Source organism: Scyliorhinus torazame, chromosome 5 (assembly GCF_047496885.1).
Source record: "Scyliorhinus torazame isolate Kashiwa2021f chromosome 5, sScyTor2.1, whole genome shotgun sequence".
Taxonomy (NCBI): domain Eukaryota; kingdom Metazoa; phylum Chordata; class Chondrichthyes; order Carcharhiniformes; family Scyliorhinidae; genus Scyliorhinus; species Scyliorhinus torazame.
This window is the reverse complement of record NC_092711.1, coordinates 227,418,672-227,437,805: the sequence shown is the minus strand read 5'-3', so window position 1 is coordinate 227,437,805 and position 19,134 is coordinate 227,418,672. Positions and strand designations below refer to the sequence as shown.

Sequence of the window (19,134 nt, the reverse complement as noted above, 5' to 3'; positions counted from 1 at the left end):
GGGTGGTGTGCATGCGGGTGGGGTGTGTGGGGTTGGGGAGGGGGGTGATGGTGCTGGGTGGATGGATGGATGGGGGGTGTGGGTGGTCGGCTGTTGTCATGGTGTGCGGTCTGTGGCCATACTACCCGATTCCCACGCCCATCTAGTCAGTGAAGCGGGCGTCTATCAGTCTGTCCCGTGCCCGCTGGGCCAGCCGGTAACGGTGGACAGCCACCCGTCTGTGTCTACCCCGTCTGCCCTGACCATTGCCCCCATCCCCCTCATCTGGGGAGGACTGGGCCTCTTCCTGCTGCTCCTCCACTCCGCCCTCCTCTGCCTGCGGCACATCGCCCCTCTGCTGGGCTATGTTGTGCAGGACGCAGCACACCACAATGATGCGGCCGACCCTATCTGACCGATACTGGAGGGCGCCCCCAGAGAGGTCCAGGCACCTGAAACGCATCTTCAGCACGCCAAAGCACCTCTCGATCACTCCCCTTGTCGCTACATGGGCATCATTGTAGCGGTTCTCCGCCTCATTGCGTGGCCTCCGTATAGGCGTCATCAGCCACTATCGCAATGGGTAGCCCCTGTCGCCCAGCAACCAGCCCCTCAGCCGGGGATGGCGTCCCTCGTACATGCCGGGGATGGATGACCGCGACAACACGAATGAGTCGTGTACACTGCCTGGGTAACGGGCGCAGACGTGCAGGATCATCATGCGGTGGTCGCAGACCACTTGTACGTTCATCGAATAGGTCCCCTTCCTATTCGTGAACACGGCCCTGTTATCTGCAGGTGGCCGCACGGCGACGTGCATCCCATCGATCGCGCCCTGGACCATGGGGAACCCGGCAATGGCAGAGAAGCCCACGGCCCGGGCATCTTGGCTGGCCCGGTCCACGGGGAAGCGGATGTAGCGGTGCGCCATGGCATAAAGGGCATCTGTCACTGCCCGGATGCACCGATGCACCGATGTCTGCGATATGCCGGACAGGTCCCCACTCGGTGCTTGGAATGACCCCGTTGCATAAAAGTTCAGGGCCACCGTAACCTTGACGGACACGGGGAGAGGGTGTCCCCCGCCAGTGCCACGCGGTGACAGGTGTGCCAGCAGGTGGCAGATGTGTGCCACGGTTTCCCGGCTCATCCGGAGTCTCCTCCTGCATTCCCGGTCCGTGAGGTCCTGGTATGACTGCCGGGGCCGGTACACACGGGGCGCCCTCGGGTGCCTCCGTTGCCGTGGGGCCGCGACGTCCTCCTCCCCCTCCTCGTCCTGTCGGTCAGGTGTCCCTCCAGCCTGGGCGGCTGCCGCCTGCCCCTCTGCGGCAGCCTGCGCCGCCTCTCTGGCACGCTCCTCCTCCTCCTCCTCCTCCTCCTCCTCCTCATCCAGGGCAACATAGACATGAGCGGCTGCCACCACGGCGGCCAACATCGCTGGATGATCTGAAAACATGACGACCTGGTGGGGGGGAGGGGAACGACGACATGTCATCATTGCCCATATCCCCTCCTCCCCCCAGCCAGGTGGCATGGACTGCATGGGTCCAACTGTTGGAGGCTGGCACCTGGCCAGGTGGACCAACTCATTTGCCCTCCCATCACCCACCCCGGCACGGACCCCCCCACCCCCCCCAACCTCCACCCCAGCACGGACCCCCCCCCCAACCTCCACCCCGGCACGGACCCCCTCCCCAACCCCCAACCTCCACCCCGGCACGGACCCCCTCCCCAACCCCCAACCTCCACCCCAGCACGGACCCCCCCCCAACCTCCACCCCGGCACGGAACCCCTCCCCAACCCCCAACCTCCACCCCAGCACGGACCCCCCCCCCCCAACCTCCACCCCGGCACGGACCCCCTCCACAACCCCCAACCTCCACCCCGGCACGGACCCCCCCCCAACCTCCACCCCGGCACGGACCCCCTCCCCAACCCCCAACCTCCACCCCGGCACGGACCCCCTCCCCAACCCCCAACCTCCACCCCGGCACGGACCCCCTCCACAACCCCCAACCTCCACCCCGGCACGGACCCCCTCCCCAACCTCCATCCCGGCACGGACCCCCTCCACAACCCCCAACCTCCACCCCGGCACGGACCCCCTCCCCAACCCCCAACCTCCACCCCAGCACGGACCCCCCCCCAACCTCCACCCCGGCACGGAACCCCTCCCCAACCCCCAACCTCCACCCCAGCACGGACCCCCCCCCCCAACCTCCACCCCGGCACGGACCCCCTCCACAACCCCCAACCTCCACCCCGGCACGGACCCCCTCCACAACCCCCAACCTCCACCCCGGCACGGACCCCCTCCCCAACCCCCAACCTCCACCCCAGCACGGACCCCCTCCCGGCACTCCCCCGGAGCCCAGCCTACTCTAACCACCCCCCCCCCCCCCCCCCCCCCGCCGCACACACACACAAGCCGAGACACACCTCTCCTCAGGCAATCAGTCTGCGGCCACGCCATTTCCTGCCCAGAGCCAACCCCCCAGGCCGTCACTCACCTCCTCGCTGGTCGGCGTGAGCCTGGAGCACCGGGTCACGCCGATGAAAAGGAGGTTTGATTGACGTCGACGTGAACGGTCATCACGTCGACGGGACTTCGGCCCATCCGGAAGGGAGAATATCGGCAGGCCGAAAATCGGCTGCCTTGCGCAGACCCGTGACATTCTCCGCGGCAGCGGCGCCATTAACGCCCCGCCGACTTTTCTCCCTTCGGAGACTTCGGCGGGGGCGGGATTCACGGCGGCCAACGGCCATTCTCCGACCCGGCGGGGGGGTCGGAGAATGACGCCCCCTGTTCTTCGTTCCAAAATTAACAATTTACATTTTCCCACATTTGCTGACTTTTGCCCACTTCCTTAATCTATCAATACCTCTTTGCAAACTTTTTGTATCCCTCTCACAACTTGCCTGGGGTTGATAAAGCAAAATCATGTTTAACTAATCTGTTCAAGCTTTTTTGGCAAAGTAACATTCAAAATAGACAAAAGGGAACCAGAGGTGTTCCTGGATTTCCAAAAGACATTTGATAAAATACCACATCAAATGATACCACACAAGATAAGATCACAGTGTTGGGGTAACATCAGAGCATGGATAAAGGATTGGTTGGCTAACAGGAAACAGAGTAGGGAGAAATGGGTATTTTTTGGATTGACAACCTTTAATTAGCAGAGTGCCACAGGGATTAGTGTTGGGTCCTCAACTATTTGCAATCTATAATTGATAACTTTTGATTAAGGGAGCAAATGCATGGTAGCTAAATCTGCCAATGACACCAAGATAGGTTGGAATGCAAGTTGTCAAGGGGACGTAGGGAATCTGCAGCGGGATAGGTTATGTGAGTTAGCAAAGATTTGGCAAATTGAGTGCAACATAGGTAAATGTGAACTTGTTCATCTTGGCAGGAAGATTAGAAAAGCAGTGCACTCATAAATAGAGAAAGATTGCAGCACTTGGTGTTGTATTTTGTAGCCTTGTCTTTGCAATGATTCATACAGAACTGCTGGTGACTTAACTAGAATGATAATTTATTGATGTACGCATTAAGGTAACAATCAGAATGTTACACAGACTAAGTTACTGATTGAGTTAGATAGACTCTCTTAGAACTACCCTAATGTAGACTGTCCTGGTGTATGCTTTTGAACCTTCTGGCGAGGGCCGGATGTTACATGACTAATGTCTGATGCCACCTGCTGGTGGGAGGTCACATTGCTGAGTGTATACAATATTTATTCACAGGCATATCACCATACTGCGGGATCTAGATATCTTGATCCGTGGATCATAAAGCTAGTATTCAGATACAGCAAGTGATTAGGAAGGTAAGTGGAATGTTGGTGTTTATTGCAAGGAGAATGGGATATAAAAGTAGTGAAGTTTTACTACAATTGTACAGGACCTTGGTGAGACCACACCTGGAATACTGTGTGAAGTTCCGATCTCTGTATTCAAAAACAATATGTGATTGCTTTAGAAAAAGTTCACTGGACTCATTCCTGGCTTGAAGGGGTTGTCTTCTGAAGAAAGGTTGAACAGGTGGGTGCGTACACATTGGAGTTTAAAAGAATGAGAGGTGATCTTATTGAAACATATAAGATTCTGAGGGGACTTGACAGGATGAATACCCAGAGGATGTTTCCTCTTTTGGGGAGACTAAATTTAGGGGAAATATTTAAAAATAAGAGGTCTCTCTTTTAAAACGGAGATGAGGGGAATTTCTTTCTCCCAAAGGGTCTTTTGTGCATGCAATTCTTTTCCCCAGGAAGTAGTGGAGGCTGGGGGCGGGATTCTCCCAACGGGAGTCTAAGTGCCGACTCCGGAGTAAAAACCGGAATGTTTTACTCCGGCGTCAGCACCAATTCCCAGACCTCTATTCTGGGGCCTCTGTGGGGCTTGCAGGGGCATTGCGTGTTTGCGGGGGCGGGGCCTCACGCGGCGCCTTGCGTCCCGCGCATGTGCAGTTGGGCAGGCACCAACTAGCGCATGGGCAGTGGCCGTCCTCCCCCAGGCCACCCCGCACAACAAAGGCGCAGGGCTATAACATTGCCGGTGGAGGAAAGGAGGCCCGCCGACAGAGAGGCTGGCCTGCGATCGGGGCCCATGGGATTCAAGAGGACACACAGAATAGTGGAGCTGAGACAAAAACCATTTCAGTCAAGATCTTTCTGAATGGTGGACCAGCCTCAAAGGGCAAAATGGCCTCTTGGTACTGTGTTTTTCTTGAAGTCTCATCCTGCAGTAGCTTGACTTCTATCCATGTTGAATAGTAGTCTACTGTGATCAAGAACATTTTACCTCTGATGTCCATCCTCAGGCATTCCCATGTCTTGATGGAAAGGGAGATGACATAAACAGTTCTATTGACTTCTGATGATGAATAACATAAGTCATACCATTTGATATCATCCCTTCCAGTGACTTTGAGACCTGACCACTAAATGGAATGCCTTGCTCTGCCGGCACCTTTTGTGATACCCAAATTACCTTGTTGTAATCATTGTGGTATATTGAGTCTCAGAACTCCCAGAATGACCAATCCTTCATCATAGATGCTTAAATCATGAACTACACTGAGATTTCATCTCTGCTGAAAGGACTGTCTGAGAATGGGATTGTGTGACATGTATGCAGGCCATCCTTTGATACAATACTCTTGGACCTGAGCACATTCTTCATCAGAATACTGTGAATCTGTTTTCATTCAGTGGCTGGGTTTTTGCTGCGAGAGCTGTGGTTGTCTTTTACCTCTTCAACAAAGACTATCCAGTTTGGTCAGAGCTTGCTACTGAGATATGGTACAAAGGCATCCTTGTATTCTGCTGTTTTCCTGGAACATACCCTGCTTTTATATCGAACATCATCATCCTTAGTCTGAATCATTGAGGCATTTTTGCTAACTTCTTAGAAATTAAGAGTGTCACTAAGGTTTTGTGGTCTTTCTTTATCTTGAAATACAGATCAAGAATATAATCGGCAAATGTTTTACATGTCCATGTAGCAGCATTGTGCAGGATACATAGTAAATTGGTCTATGCTTTCCATCAATCAATATCTGAAAGACTATGGATGCGATTTATCGGCCGAGTTGTGCCTGAAAGGCCGCACGGCCGATAGATGCCAGGAGATCCCCCTTCCATGAATTACACAGCTTGCCATGCGAGCTGAATCCCACCCATTGTGAGCGGGATCACAATTTTGTGAATCTGCATATTGGAGTGAGACAGCTAGTTTGGCACTGCCAAGGTGCCTGGGTGGCACTGCCAGCTGGCAGGGACACTGCCAGGGTGCCAGGCTGACACTGCCAAGGTGCCAAGTTGCATTTTTCTCACAGCGGAGATCGGCCCAGGGGTGCCCTGCGTGGGTGCGGAATGGGGGGGCAAGGACCCACTTATAGGTGGGCGGGGGCTTTGCAGAGGTTTCGTCGGGGGGGACGGGGGTCAAGATATTGGGATGCCAAACTCCTCCTGCACTGAGGAGTTACAGCAAGCAGAGTCCCTCAGTGCAGGAAAGGGACTAAGTGCAGCCCCAATGGGCTGGTCCCCGCTGAGACCCGAAGAGAACCAGAGTCCCGATAGATAACGGGCTAAACGCGCTCATTACGGGACTCTATTCCCATTTGGTTAGATCGGGCCATATAGTCCCAATCTTTTCGAAGATGGATATGCAGCAGTGATAATGAATAGCTCTGAGCCATTGTAAGATGAAATGTCAGGTGATAAGTGCATCTCTTTGAATTTCTCAAAACACCTCGGTTGCGTTTCTTCCCAGCCAACTAGATGAATTGGATATTCTGAATTCCCCCTCAGTGTGCCCGAACAGGCACCGGAGTACGGCGACGAGGGGCTTTTCAAAGTAACGTCATTGCAGTGTTAAGGTAAGGCTACTTGTGATACTAATAAAAATTACATTGTCTTGTCTTGACCAATGATATAGTGGCTCATTGATGACAACTAGGTTGGCCAAGAGCTGTCCAATTCGGTTTACCACACCCATCAATCTCTTGAGCTCAGTCACACTACAGGAATTTGGAAACTCCTTGATTACTCTTGTCTTCCATGGATCAACTCTGACAAAAGATGCATCCACAATATGCCCAAAGAACTTGACAAAATCCACATGCACTATATTTTCATGTTCTGTCTGAGTGGATCCATGGATCAGCGCACCAACCATGTGACATACGACTCCACCCAGTCCTTTTAGGATGCTTGACATTGTCCTCTGAACCATTTCTAGCGCTGATGTGATTCCATAGGGTAATTTGTTGAAACAAAACCTCCCAAATGGTCTAATGCAGGTTGTAAGCAGCTTAAACTCCTCAGTGAGGGGTAGTTGTCAGAACCAGTATTTGCATCTAGACTTGGGAAGATTTAACTCTTTCCCAATTTTAAGCTCACATCCACAGACGTAAGACATGTTCTAGGCCGATGGGCTGCCTGCATTGTCAACTGGAAATCCCAATTAGCATTGTGACGGAGCCTGTAATTAAATTTAATGAATGAAAAGTGGTGGATAGACGATCAGAACCCAAGTTGGCTGCTCTCAGAGTGGCTCAGGATTGGGACACAGTGGGGAACCAGCACGGAGATTGGCAGCACCAAACCTGACTCCGATCCTGACACAGATCTCTTTTCAAAATTCAGTTTGTGGGTCCGGCAGACTAACTGATGATTGCTGGCTTTGTGTCACTATAAACAGGTGCTGATCCTGAACCTGTATCTGAAAAAATTATTGCATTGGAAAATTATAAATATCTGAGCAATACTTCAGCTCCTTGAGAACGGATCTGAAAATGAGAAAGACAGCAGCATGTAATTGGTGCAGCATCTGAGCTAAACGGAAATAATCCCTGGAGGCATGAAAAATATGTTTATAGATGTGTAAAACATGTACAAACATGTAGGTCTAACATATGTGTCAGGCCAGTTCAAAATTATTTGCAAAGCTGCTACTATTTTTTAAATTGGGTTTAACATTTGCTTTCTGAACTTTAAAAAAAAAGTTCCTTTCAATTCATATCGTCAGCAATCGGCCACCAGAATAAAGGTAATGCATTTATTCTGCTATCCCCATCACAAATCTTGGGGATATTTTAATGCTGGGGTGATAACAGGTGGTAAATAGATGCTGTCCTCATAAAACACGTATGTTTGAAAATCTGCATTTCGCACACAATTCTTTTTCGAATTGCCGATTACCATTATTTGAACTGGCCTAGAGCTTCTAAAACAAATGCTCGGATGCTAATGATCTGAAATTTTTGTGGAGCAGGATATGTGGGCAGCATGGTAGCATAGTGGTTAGCACTCTGGCTTCACAGCACCAGGGTCCCAAGTTCAATTCCCGGCTTGAGTCACTGACTGTGCGGAGTCTGCACGTTCTCCCTGTATCTGCGTGGGTTTCCTCCGGGTGCTCCGGTTTCCTCCCACAAGTGCCGAAAGACATGCTGTTAGGTAATTTGGACATTCTGAATTCTCGCTCTGTGTACCCGAACAGGCGCCGGAATGTGGTGACTAGGGGCTTTCACAGTAACCTCATTGCAGTGTTAATGTAAGCCTACTTGTGACAATAAAGATTATTATTATTCTGTGAGCTCCACTCAGTCACGTCCTTTAAAGGTGTGGAATAGGCTGGCTGACACAGAGGCATGTTTCAAACTAACACGGGGACCAACTGAGAGGGCACACTGATTCTTCTGCACAGCACTGCAGACCCTGTTGAGGGGAGCTTAGACGGGGAAGGAGACCAGCTTACCATCCTGTCCCTCTCTCCTGTGGTAGCTAATGCTGCCCTTCCTGGTCTCACATCTTCCTCCCATTCCCACTGCAAGGGGATGATGGCCATGCATTCCGTTTTACCTGGAGGCTCCTGGTAGGTGTCCAATAAGGTAGAGCAGCACGGCACTCATTCTTTTTCGGTGGAAAGAAGTTGATGATGTTTTGGCGAAGCCTTGACAAAGTGTCCCAGAACATCTCCCAACTTGTTTCAAAAGTTCTTTTCCAGCAACCAGTCAATAGTAAAAGCTGATATAACTTTATAAGTAGTGCTCAAAATTCTGTGCCATGGCGTTTTACTCCCAATCAGCTAGTCAATGTCAGAAGATGTCGGTCAAGCGCTGTCTATCAAAATGCTGTGTAGCCTTCTCAATGAGCTCTCGCAGTCAACTTTAGTCACAAACAGCCTCTTATTGATCTGTGAGGCACATGTTCCTAGTGCAAGCTTCAACTGCTTTACCAAGCAGGTACCTTGTGCAAACCTCATGCTAAACCAGAATTTTAGCTCATGGAACTATTTAGCTACCTTAAAAGCTCTGTAGCACCTGAAAGAGCCAGAGAATACCTCTACAGGTATTCCATTTTGTGATTCTAGACAATTTGTATTTAGCACCTGACTTTCTAGGCATGCATGTCTCTCTCTTGTTCAATGATCTCAATCAGGCGTAGTTAAAATAATTACTTTCATTCAGCCACAGAGATTGTTTTATTGAGGCTAGGCCAACATTATCAACAGCAATAGGAAATAAGCAACCTGTTTGTGCTATAACCCTCATGTGGTTGGATCACTCAGTCTCCCCGTGAATCTCGCCGAGTATGAGCTCCCCCGATAAGGGAGCGGGGAGCTCGAGGACATTTATGGTTGAGTTCTGTATAACGGCCAGGTATGGAACTGACAGGGCAGACCCAGCTGGGGTCTGTTGTATGTTGTAAATTTAGTTGCTTTGCAATAAACATAGTATTCTTTTCCCGACACAATTCAAATTCATGTATGGCTTACAAAAGTTGGGAAACAGGCATTTTTTCACAAATCCGTGAGTTAAATCTATTATAATATACAGTACAGATCATTTAGTCTTCTCTGTTTTGACCAGCTTCAAACATTCTAATTTAAAGTTTCTTGTATGTTTCCTTTATTACACAGAATTACATAGAGCCAGTAACGCAGAATAGGGTGAACATCTAGAGTGGGATTTTCCAGCCCTTCCTGCGGGGAGGACCTTCCAGTCTCTGACAGTGGGACAGGTGAGCTATGGGACATTGGTGGGTCCAGAGGTTCCCGCCAGCAGCCAATACCGAGCCAGCTCTGCCGCCAGAAAACATGGTGGACGGGATTCTCCCGTCTCCAACGTGAAAAACGCGATCGGCTGGAGAATCCCCATTGTGGCCGATATCGGGGGCGGCGCCGCTTTTGCGATACGCCGCCCCCTCCAAAACGACGTACTCCACACACCGTTGGGATGGTCTCAGGAGTTACCTGAGGCCCTACCCCCAATGCTCCGCCCTCGATGGGCCGAGTTCCCGACGGCGTCGGTCACGTGTGGTATTTGTTTCCGGGAACTCGGCGGTGGCTGCGGACTAAGTCCAGAGCCGCCATAGTCGTGGGGGGAGCCGTTCCGCGGGCGGAGGGGGCGGGTCTTTGGCGGGTCTGGGGGCACTGGTGGGGTGTGGTCAAGGGGTGGCGAACCTGGCCAAAGGGGGTCACTACTTGGCAGGCCTGGTCCGCGTTCAGCCAGCGCCATGTTGCACGGCACGGCCACTGCAGGCCGCTGCCGTGCACATGCGCAGCCATGCACCTGGCAATTCTTTGGCCGTATCCGCAGCTAGAGCCGGGCGGTCTATGCTGCGTGCCTGCTAGCCCCCCACCAGACGGAGGATCGGTGGCCGTTTTGTGCTGTTTTTCGGTCATAAAACGTCACCGTTCCCACGCCGGCGTCAGCACTCAGTCTCAGAATCGCAGAATCCAGCCTGTTGTGTCAGATAGGTAGGGGAGCGGACAATCCCACCCCTCATCCAGTTACACTCTACATAAGCCTTCTAGCTTTATCCCACCCTATCAGTATATACTTTTGTCCATTTTTGCCTGATAATTGAACATGCCCTGAAATACATTCACACTATTTTCCTCAAACACCCCTTGATGTGTAGCATTCAACATGGCAAAACATTCTTTGGAAAAAAGTATTCCTGAATTCACTATACATTTATTGGTGACTATCTTATACTTAGTGTCTCTAGTTTTGATTCCCACAAGTAGAAACGCCTTCTCAAGATCTAACATATCAAACACTTTCATTATCTTAATGAACTCGATCAGGTCACCCGTGAGCCTTTTCGTTTGAGCGAGGAGAGCACCAATCTGTTTGGCCTCTCCTGAAAAATGGTAGTCACCGATGCCTCTATATCCTTTTCATAATATGAGGAGCTGAACTGTCCACAGTACTCCAATTGTGGTCTAATCAAGGTTTGTGGGTGTAACTAAACCACATGGACAAAGCGGGTATTGTCACTGGACTAGTAATCCAGAGACCCAGGGTAATGCTCTGGGGTCATGGGTTCAAAGTGCACCAGGGCAGATGGTGACATTTGAATTCAGTAAAAATCTAGAACTAAAGGTCTAATGGCGACCATAAAATCATTGTCAATTGTTGTAAAAACCCATCTGGTTCACTATTGTCCTTTCATCCTTACCTGGTCTGGCCTACATGTGACTCCAGACCCACAGCCATGTGGTTGACTCTTAAATGCCCTCAGGGATGGGCAACTAGCCAGCAAAGCCCACATCCAGTAAAAATGAATTTTTTAAAAATTGAAGTATCGCATAACTTCTTTGCTTTTCCTTTTAGAATCCCAGTGCTTGCTTGTTCTTTTATTAATCTGTGTCATTATGTTTACTAATTTGTAGTAGGACTTGTGGGTACAGTATTTAGAGTAAATATAATGCAAATTATGAATCCGGTGCCGGGGCAGTTATAACATTGGTATCTATCCAGTCATGAGGATATTAGATATGGACTATCCATAATAACATGCAATAAATCTAACCTGACCAAATACCACCCTCCTCCCAGTCATCAGTGAGGAAATAGAAGGAGTCACTAATTGCATCAGTAAGTGACACTCACTCATTAAGATTACGCCCATCGATGTTCAGTTTAGACTCGTCCAGAACCACTCACTCTAGTCCGATTCATAATTGCAATCCAAATACAGCCATGAGAGCTGAATGACAGGGGAGAGGTATGGTTAGTTATCCTCAACATCGAGGAAGCATTCGACCAATTAGCCATAGCAAAACCGTCAATGGGTGGTGGTGGTGGTGGTGGTGGGGGGTGCGCGCGGAGAGGTGGGGGGGGGGTGCGCGCGGAGATGTAGGGGGAGGGAGGTCATAGAGATAATCTTCATTTGAATGGAATCGTAACTGAAATAAAGGTAGATGGTTGTGATTGTTGGAGGCCATTCACCCTGAAATATTGTTGCAGGAATTCCTCAGGAAAGCATTTACTTTTCTGAGATGAAGAAATTCACGTCAGATTACAGCAGGGCTTATCCAAGATACAGGTTCACAACTGATAAATCATATTCCTGTCTTGCAGTATCAATATGAAACGTTCCCAAATATTATGGGAGTACTATCACCTCTAAATTTACTCAAAGTCACACACCATATGACTTGGATATAGAATCAGACAATTATACTATCACATAATAGAGGAAAGCCTTTTAGCCTATCATGCCTGTACTAGCTCTTTGATAAAGCTTTACAATTGGTCCCACTACTTAGTTCTTTCCCCAGAGCCTTGCAAAATTTATTTTCCAAGTAGAGCCAAGTTATTTTTGTTACGATTAAATCTGCTTCTAACAATCTTTTAGGCCGTGCAGTCCACGTCATAACAACTGCTTGCATCAAAAATATTCTCCTCAATTCCCCTCATGCCATATTAGCCGATTGTTAATTGGTTAATATTCTGGAATTGTCACCAACAATCATGTGGGGCCACCATTACAATAAGGATAGTTGTATTTCAAGGAGAAGACCTACAACAACCATCGCATGGCAGCAAGGGGTGGTCAATAAATATCCTCTTGACAACAACAGTAACACTGCAAAATAAATAATGAAAAAATGATATTAGCTCTCTCGACAATATTAAATAAATAAATAGCTTCACCATTTTGGGGATTTAAAAAAAAGTAAGTTTGCAAATGTTAAACTGGAAAAGATGGTCCTGAAATTGTTACCCTTTCTGGGTCGGTTGCAAATTTTAATTCGATTAAGGTTTGCCAGGCCCTGCTCCTATCCACCCCAAATAAGACCATGGATGTGGAGTTAATGAGGCCAAGCGTGGGGACTCATAATACTGGGATAGCTGAACCCTTGATTTCAAACTGACTCAGGTTTTGAAGCCATTTGAAGATAAGGAGGGAGGGGATTTTGTTCTTTATTGTTGAAGTATTGCTAACGTATCATCGATAGTTTTCTAGAGAGGGATCTGGGTAGGGAGCTGAGGAGCTGGAAACTTCCAGACTGTGATGGGGGGGCTTTCATGTATTTTCTACCCTGTGTGGCAATACATTCACCCAAGATGTGCACTAACAGCAATAGTTATCCCTCAACCTTATTAGAATATTGGAGGGAATTGGTAAGCTTGACCTCCGTAGAGATGCTGGGACTACAGTCTGTGTAAATTAAAGGGTGACTGAACTTTTTTGTGCGTTACTTCCAAACAAATACAGCTGCGACAGCCCTTGGTGTTATCAAAAAATGTTCTGCTCCATGTTTACGTTCAGGATGTCAACTGAAAATCTTTCCCCGCTTCACATGGAAATGCTACAGCAATCCTTACATGTTTTCTTTGCCCACAATAAGGCAATTTGGCCCATCGTGGCAGGGCTAACTCCTTGACAGAGCTATCCAATCATTTTCCTCCTTTAGGTTGACCATTTTATTGCTATTTCATGCACATATTTTAACATGTGCAGATACATAACAAACTTCAGGCAGATCTGCCACCCCCACAGGTATCAAAATAAAAATTAAACTGTGGTAAGTTTTAAGGGTAAAAAATTTAACTTTTCAAATGTTATCTCCTTTTTCAAAATGGCAATTGATAGAATGGCAATAACAACTTGTAAACTACATTATTCATAACTCTTTTCATACTTACATCATTTGTGTATCACTGCAGAGGATTGGATTTGAAATACATCTCAACTTCATAAGGCAATGCATACTAATCATGGCAAGTTATTCAAATATATTTATGAGAAGATTGTTGGTTCTCACTGTTGTAGCCTGTTTACTATTCCTTCACTGTTGTAGTTGAACATTTTAGTTTCTTAATTAGTATAACTTCATTAGTGTCTGTAAATAGGAGTTTTTGAACTTTATGCTGGACATAAGATGTACCATTTGCCCCCTCCCCTTTTATCCAATACTGAATGAAAATGGGCAGGATATTCTGGACTACCCCACGACATGTTTTCTGGCAGCGGAGGTGGTTCCCCACTGGCTGCCATTGGGATTCTTCGGTCCCGCCGGTGTCTTTACCGTCTTGCATCACTTGCTGCCGGGCAACCAGCCGCTGATGGGGTAGGGGGACCGGACAAACTCACTGGTGGGAAGGGCCAGAAGATCCTATCCATTGGTTCACAATGCTATTGTTCATGAAAATTACTTTACTAGTTGCAAGCAGTGAACATCTTTTCACGATATTGTTTGGTTGGTTTATGCAGTACATTTGTTCATTAGTTCTGTGGGGCAGGCTTTAGTCAGTGCACAATATATAGTGGAATAGACTTGTCACCGGCCTTTGGTCTCCGCATTAAGACTGAAACATCACTAAGCAATCACAGAGGTGATGTGCCCTGTCAGGATTAAAGCAATCAATGATGAGCATATCTGCATACTGATGTACGATCAATTGAACAAAGACTAGAGTTGGTTACAACTGAGGCTTTATTACTCTAAGATGTGTGGCCTCCCACAGCAGCTGGCGAAATGGCTGCTGAATGGAGGACACACATATTTATACTCCGCCTACTGGGCGGAGCCAGCAGGCAGGGACTACCGGCGAACCTGTGGTACAGGTCCTACCTTACATCACCTAATAAAGGTGTAACAGTGGTTTACCACATTCACCCCCTGTCAAAATTGAGTCCGGCGGGGGTAGTGGAGAACTATATACAGCAATGAATCTATATTTACAGTATTTGAGCAGAAAAAAAACTCTTTTTAAGTCCGGCGGACCAGTTAGAGGTTTAACCGGTCCGGTGCCTTGATGTTCCGCTGGGATGAACGTAGTAGTGGCGGCGATGTCGATGCTGGCCCGATGTTCGGTGACTCCGGGAGCGTGCCGGAATCCTCTTCATCCTCGGGCGTGGGCAGGGGAAGGACGGATGGTCCTGGTGGGGTTAATGCTGGGAGCACCGGGGGAAGGGAGGGTGGCACCGGGCCGGAGGGGTGTGTGTGTGGAACCTGCTGGTTCCAGGTCCCTGAGGGAGACAGTATCCTGGCGGCCATCGGGGTATGCCACGTAGGCGTACTGGGGGTTGCATGGAGCAATTGCACCCTCTCCACCAACGGGTCCGCCTTGTGGAGTTGGACGTGCCTATGGAGCAGGACTGGTCCTGGAGCTGCAAGCCAAGTCGAGAGGGACACCTCGGATGTGGACTTCATGGGGAAGGCAAAAAAGATGTTCATGGGGTGTGTTAGTGGCGGTGCACAGCAGTGGCCGAATGGAGTGGAGTGCATCAGGGAGGACCTCCTGCCAGTGAGAGGCTGGGAGGTTCCTGGACCGTAGGGCCAGCCAGTTGGACGTTCCTCCATACCGTCCTGTTCTCCTTCTCTATCTGCCCGTTTCCCCAGGGGTTATAGCTGGTCGTCCTGCTGGAGGCGATACCCCTGCTGAGCAGGAACTGACGCAGTTCATCGCTCATGAATGTGGACCCCCTGTCACTGTGGATGTAGGCGGGGAAACCGAACAGAGCGAAGATAGTGTTTAGGGCTTTGATGACGGTGGCAGACATCATATCGGGGCATGGAATGGCGAAGGGGAATCTGGAGTACTCATCGGCTACACTGAGAATATATGTGTTTCGGTCGGTGGAGGGGAGGGGCCCTTTGAAATCCACGCTGAGGCGTTCACAGGGACGGGAGGCCTTCACCAGGCACATACGGTCCGGCCGGTAGAATAGCGGCTTGCACTCCGCACAGACCTGGCAGTCCCTGGTGATTGTCTGTACTTCCTCAATGGATTTGGGCAGATTGCGAGCCTTGACAAAATGGTACAACCGTGTGACTCCTGGGTGACAAAGAGTCGGTCTACTTGTGCGCTGGCACATGTAACTCGGGATAGGGCGTCTGGGAGCTCGTTGAGTTTGCCAGGGCAATACAAAATCTCGTAATTATAGGTGGAGTGCTCGATCCTCCACCTCAAGATTTTATCGTTTTTGATCTTGTCCCGCTGTGTGTTATTGAACATAAAGGCTACCGACCGTCGGTCAGTGAGGAGGGTGAATCTCCTGCTGGCCAGGCCGCACAGCCTCGACAATAGCTTCGACCTCTTCTTCGACGGATGAGTGCCGAGTTTCTGAGGCATGAAGTGTGCGGGAGAAGAATGCCACGGGTCTGCCAGCCTGATTGAGGGTGGCGGCTAGGGCGACGTCCGATGCATCGCTCTCTACTTAAAAGGGCAGTGTCTCGTCTCCTGTGTGCATCCCGGCCTTGGCGATATCGGCTCTGATACAGGCGAAGGCCTGTTGTGCCTCGGCCGCCAAGGGAAAGTGTGTGGTCCGTATGAGTGGGCAGGCCTTGTCCGCATAGTTTGGGACCCACTGGGCGTAGTATGAGAAGAACCCCAGGCAGCGTTTGAAGTCCTTGGTGCAGTGGGGAAGGGGGAGCTCCATGAGGGGCGCACGTGGTCGGGATCAGGCCCCAGAACTCCGTTCTGGACCACATAGCCAAGTATGGCTAAGCGGGTCGTGCTAAACACGAACTTCTCCTTGTTGTAGGTGAGCTTGAGGAGAGTGGCGGTGTGGAGAAATTTGGCAAGGTTGGCATCATGGTCCTGAAAGTCATGGCCCCAGATGAGGACGTTGTCTAGGTACGGGAAGATGGCCCGCAAACCGTACCAGTCGACCATTCGGTCCATCTCCCTTTGGAAGACAGAGGCCCCGTTAGTGACACCGAAGGGAACCCTGAGGAAGTGATAGAGACAACCGTCCGCCTCGAAAGCAGTGTATGGACGGTCTGATTTACGAATGGGGAGCTGGTAGTAGGCGGATTTGAGGTCTACCGTTGAGAAGACCTGGTACTGTGCAATCTGATTGACCATATCAGATATGCGTGGGAGGGGGTACGCATCGAGCTGCGTGTATTGATTGATGATGGTCTGGCTGTAGTCCACGAAAACTCTGTGTTTCTCCCCAGTTTTAATGACTACCACTTGGGCTCTCCAGGGGCTGTTGCTGGCTTCGATGATGCCTTCCCGGAGCAGCCGCTGGACCTCGGACCTGATGAAGGTCCTGTCCTGGGTGCTGTACCGTCTGCTCCTGGTGGCGACGGGTTTGCAATCCGGGATTAGATTTGCGAAGCGAGAAGGTGGATCGACCTTTAGGGTTGTGAGGCCGCACACAGTGCGGGGTGGTAGGGGCCCGCCGAATATGAGAGTTAGGCTCTGGAGATTGCACTGGAAGTCCAGGCCTAGTACATAGAACAGTACAGCACAGAACAGGCCCTTCGGCCCTCGATGTTGTGCCGAGCCTTGTCCGAAACCAAGATCAAGCTATCCCACTCCCTGTCCTTCTGGTGTGTTCCATGTGCCTATCCAATAACTGCTTGAAAGTTCCTAAAGTGTCCGACTCCACTATCACAGCAGGCAGTCCATTTCACACCCTAACCACACTCTGAGTAAAGAACCTACCTCGGACATCCCTCCTATATCTCCCACCCTGAATCTTATAGTTATGCCCCCTTGTAACAGCTACATCCACCCAAGGAAATAGTCTCTGAACGTCCACCCTATCTATCCCTCTCATCTTATAAACCTCTATTAAGTCACCTCTTATCCTCCTCTGCTCCAAAGAGAAAAGCTCTAGCGCCCTCAACCTTTCTTCATAAGACCTATCTTTCAAACCAGGCAGCATCCTGGTAAATCTCCTTTGCACTCTTTCCAATGCTTCCACATCCTTCCTATAATGAGGTGACCAGAACTGCAAACAATACTCCAAATGTGGTCTCACCAGGGTCATGTATCGTTGCAGCATAACCCCGTGGCTCTTAAACTCAAGCCCCCTGTTAATAAACGCTAACACACTATAAGCCTTCATCAAGGCTCTATCCACTTGAGTGGCAACCTTCAGAGGTCTGTGGACATGAACCCCAAGATCTCTCTGTTCCTCCACATTCCTCAGAACCCTGCCATTGACCCTGTAATCCGCATTCAAATTTTTTCTACCAAAATAATCACCTCGCACTTCTCAGGGTTAAACTCCATAGTAGTAGAGCAACGCAGAGGTTAGGGAGGACGTAGAGGCGGAAGCTGCTGAATTCTACACCCTGGACCGTGAGTGTGACCGTACAGTACCCCCCGGATCGTGATGCAATGGGATCCGGAGGCCAGGGAGATTTATTGGTTGACGGGATGTACCGCGAGGGAGCAGCGCCTTACCGTATCTGGGTGTATGAAGCTTTCGGTGCTCCCGGAGTCCAGCAGGCCACAGTCACGTGGCCGTTGATTTTCACACTGGTCGATGCGGTGGCCAGGTTATGCGGACGAGACTGGTCGATCGTCACTGAGGCGAGTCATGGTCGGTCGTCGCTGGCGTCGGATGATGGGGAGCCTGGGGGGCCCAGGTCCTGGAATGCTGTCGGTGTCCATGCCCCGTGGGGGAGACAAGGTGGCGGCACTAAAAGATCCTGCGGGGGACAAAATGGCGGTACCCATGGGCTGCACGTTGCGGGGGTTGGACAAGATGGCGGCGCCCATGGGCCGCACATGGATTGAGGGGGGAAGATGGCGGCACCCACTGGCCGCGTGTGGCCCCGGGAGGTGAAGATGGCGGTGCCCACTGGCCGCGCGTGGCCCCGGGAGGTAAAGATGGCGGCGACCACTGGCCGCCCGCGGTCCAGGGAGATGAAGATGGCGGCACGCATTGTGTGTAGACTAGGGGGGTGGGGGCGATAGCCGCGACTGTGCAGGCCTGGCACACCGCGGCGAAGTGCCCCTTTTTGCCGCAAGCCTTGCAAAGGGCCGTGCGGGCAGGTCAGCGTTAGTGAGGGTGCTTCTGCTGGCCGTAGAAGTAACATCGTGGACCCCAGGGTGCACGGGCTGGCGGGTGGCGCAGGCATATTGGCTAGGTATGGCTCTCGCTGGGTCGGCCGTCTGTGGGGTCCACGATGCGTAGGAGGGGTGGGCCGCGCGGCTGGGGGGGTAGGCCTGAATGTTGCGCGAGGCGACCGTCAAAGAGACCGCTACCTTCTTTGTCTCAGCTAGATCGAGTGTGGCCCCTTCTAACAGTCTTTGGCGTATGAGGTCCCACCCAATCCCCGTAACGAACGCATATCGCATAAGGAGGTTTGAATGTTCAGTGGCCGTAACGGCCTGACCGTCACAGTCCCGGATGAGTGGGATTAGGGCCCGCCAGAAGTCTTCTATGGACTCACCAGGGAGTTGAGAGTGAGTAGCGAATACGTGCTGGGCGAAGAGCGTGTTCGTCTACTGTGCGTAGTTTTCTTTGAGAAGGGCATGGCATCGGCGTAGTTCGGGGCACCCTGGATCAGCGGAAACATGTTGGGGTTCAACTTTGAGTACAGGATCTGTATCTTCTGAGCCTCCGGAACAGGGATGGTCGCTGAGTTGATAT

At 50.5% G+C, this 19,134-nt stretch overlaps 1 long non-coding RNA gene across 2 annotated transcripts in view; it reads left to right on the top strand.

The window, feature by feature from the left end:
* The first annotated feature begins 3,732 nt into the window (after positions 1-3,732).
* LOC140422750 (uncharacterized) overlaps positions 3,733-19,134 on the top strand; it is a 48,361-nt gene continuing 32,959 nt past the window's right edge. For both annotated transcript variants that reach the window (XR_011947578.1, XR_011947579.1), the window contains exons 1-3: positions 3,733-3,816; positions 6,263-6,368; positions 9,413-9,513. This is a non-coding gene — a long non-coding RNA (uncharacterized lncRNA). The remainder of the gene's footprint in view (positions 3,817-6,262; positions 6,369-9,412; positions 9,514-19,134) is intronic.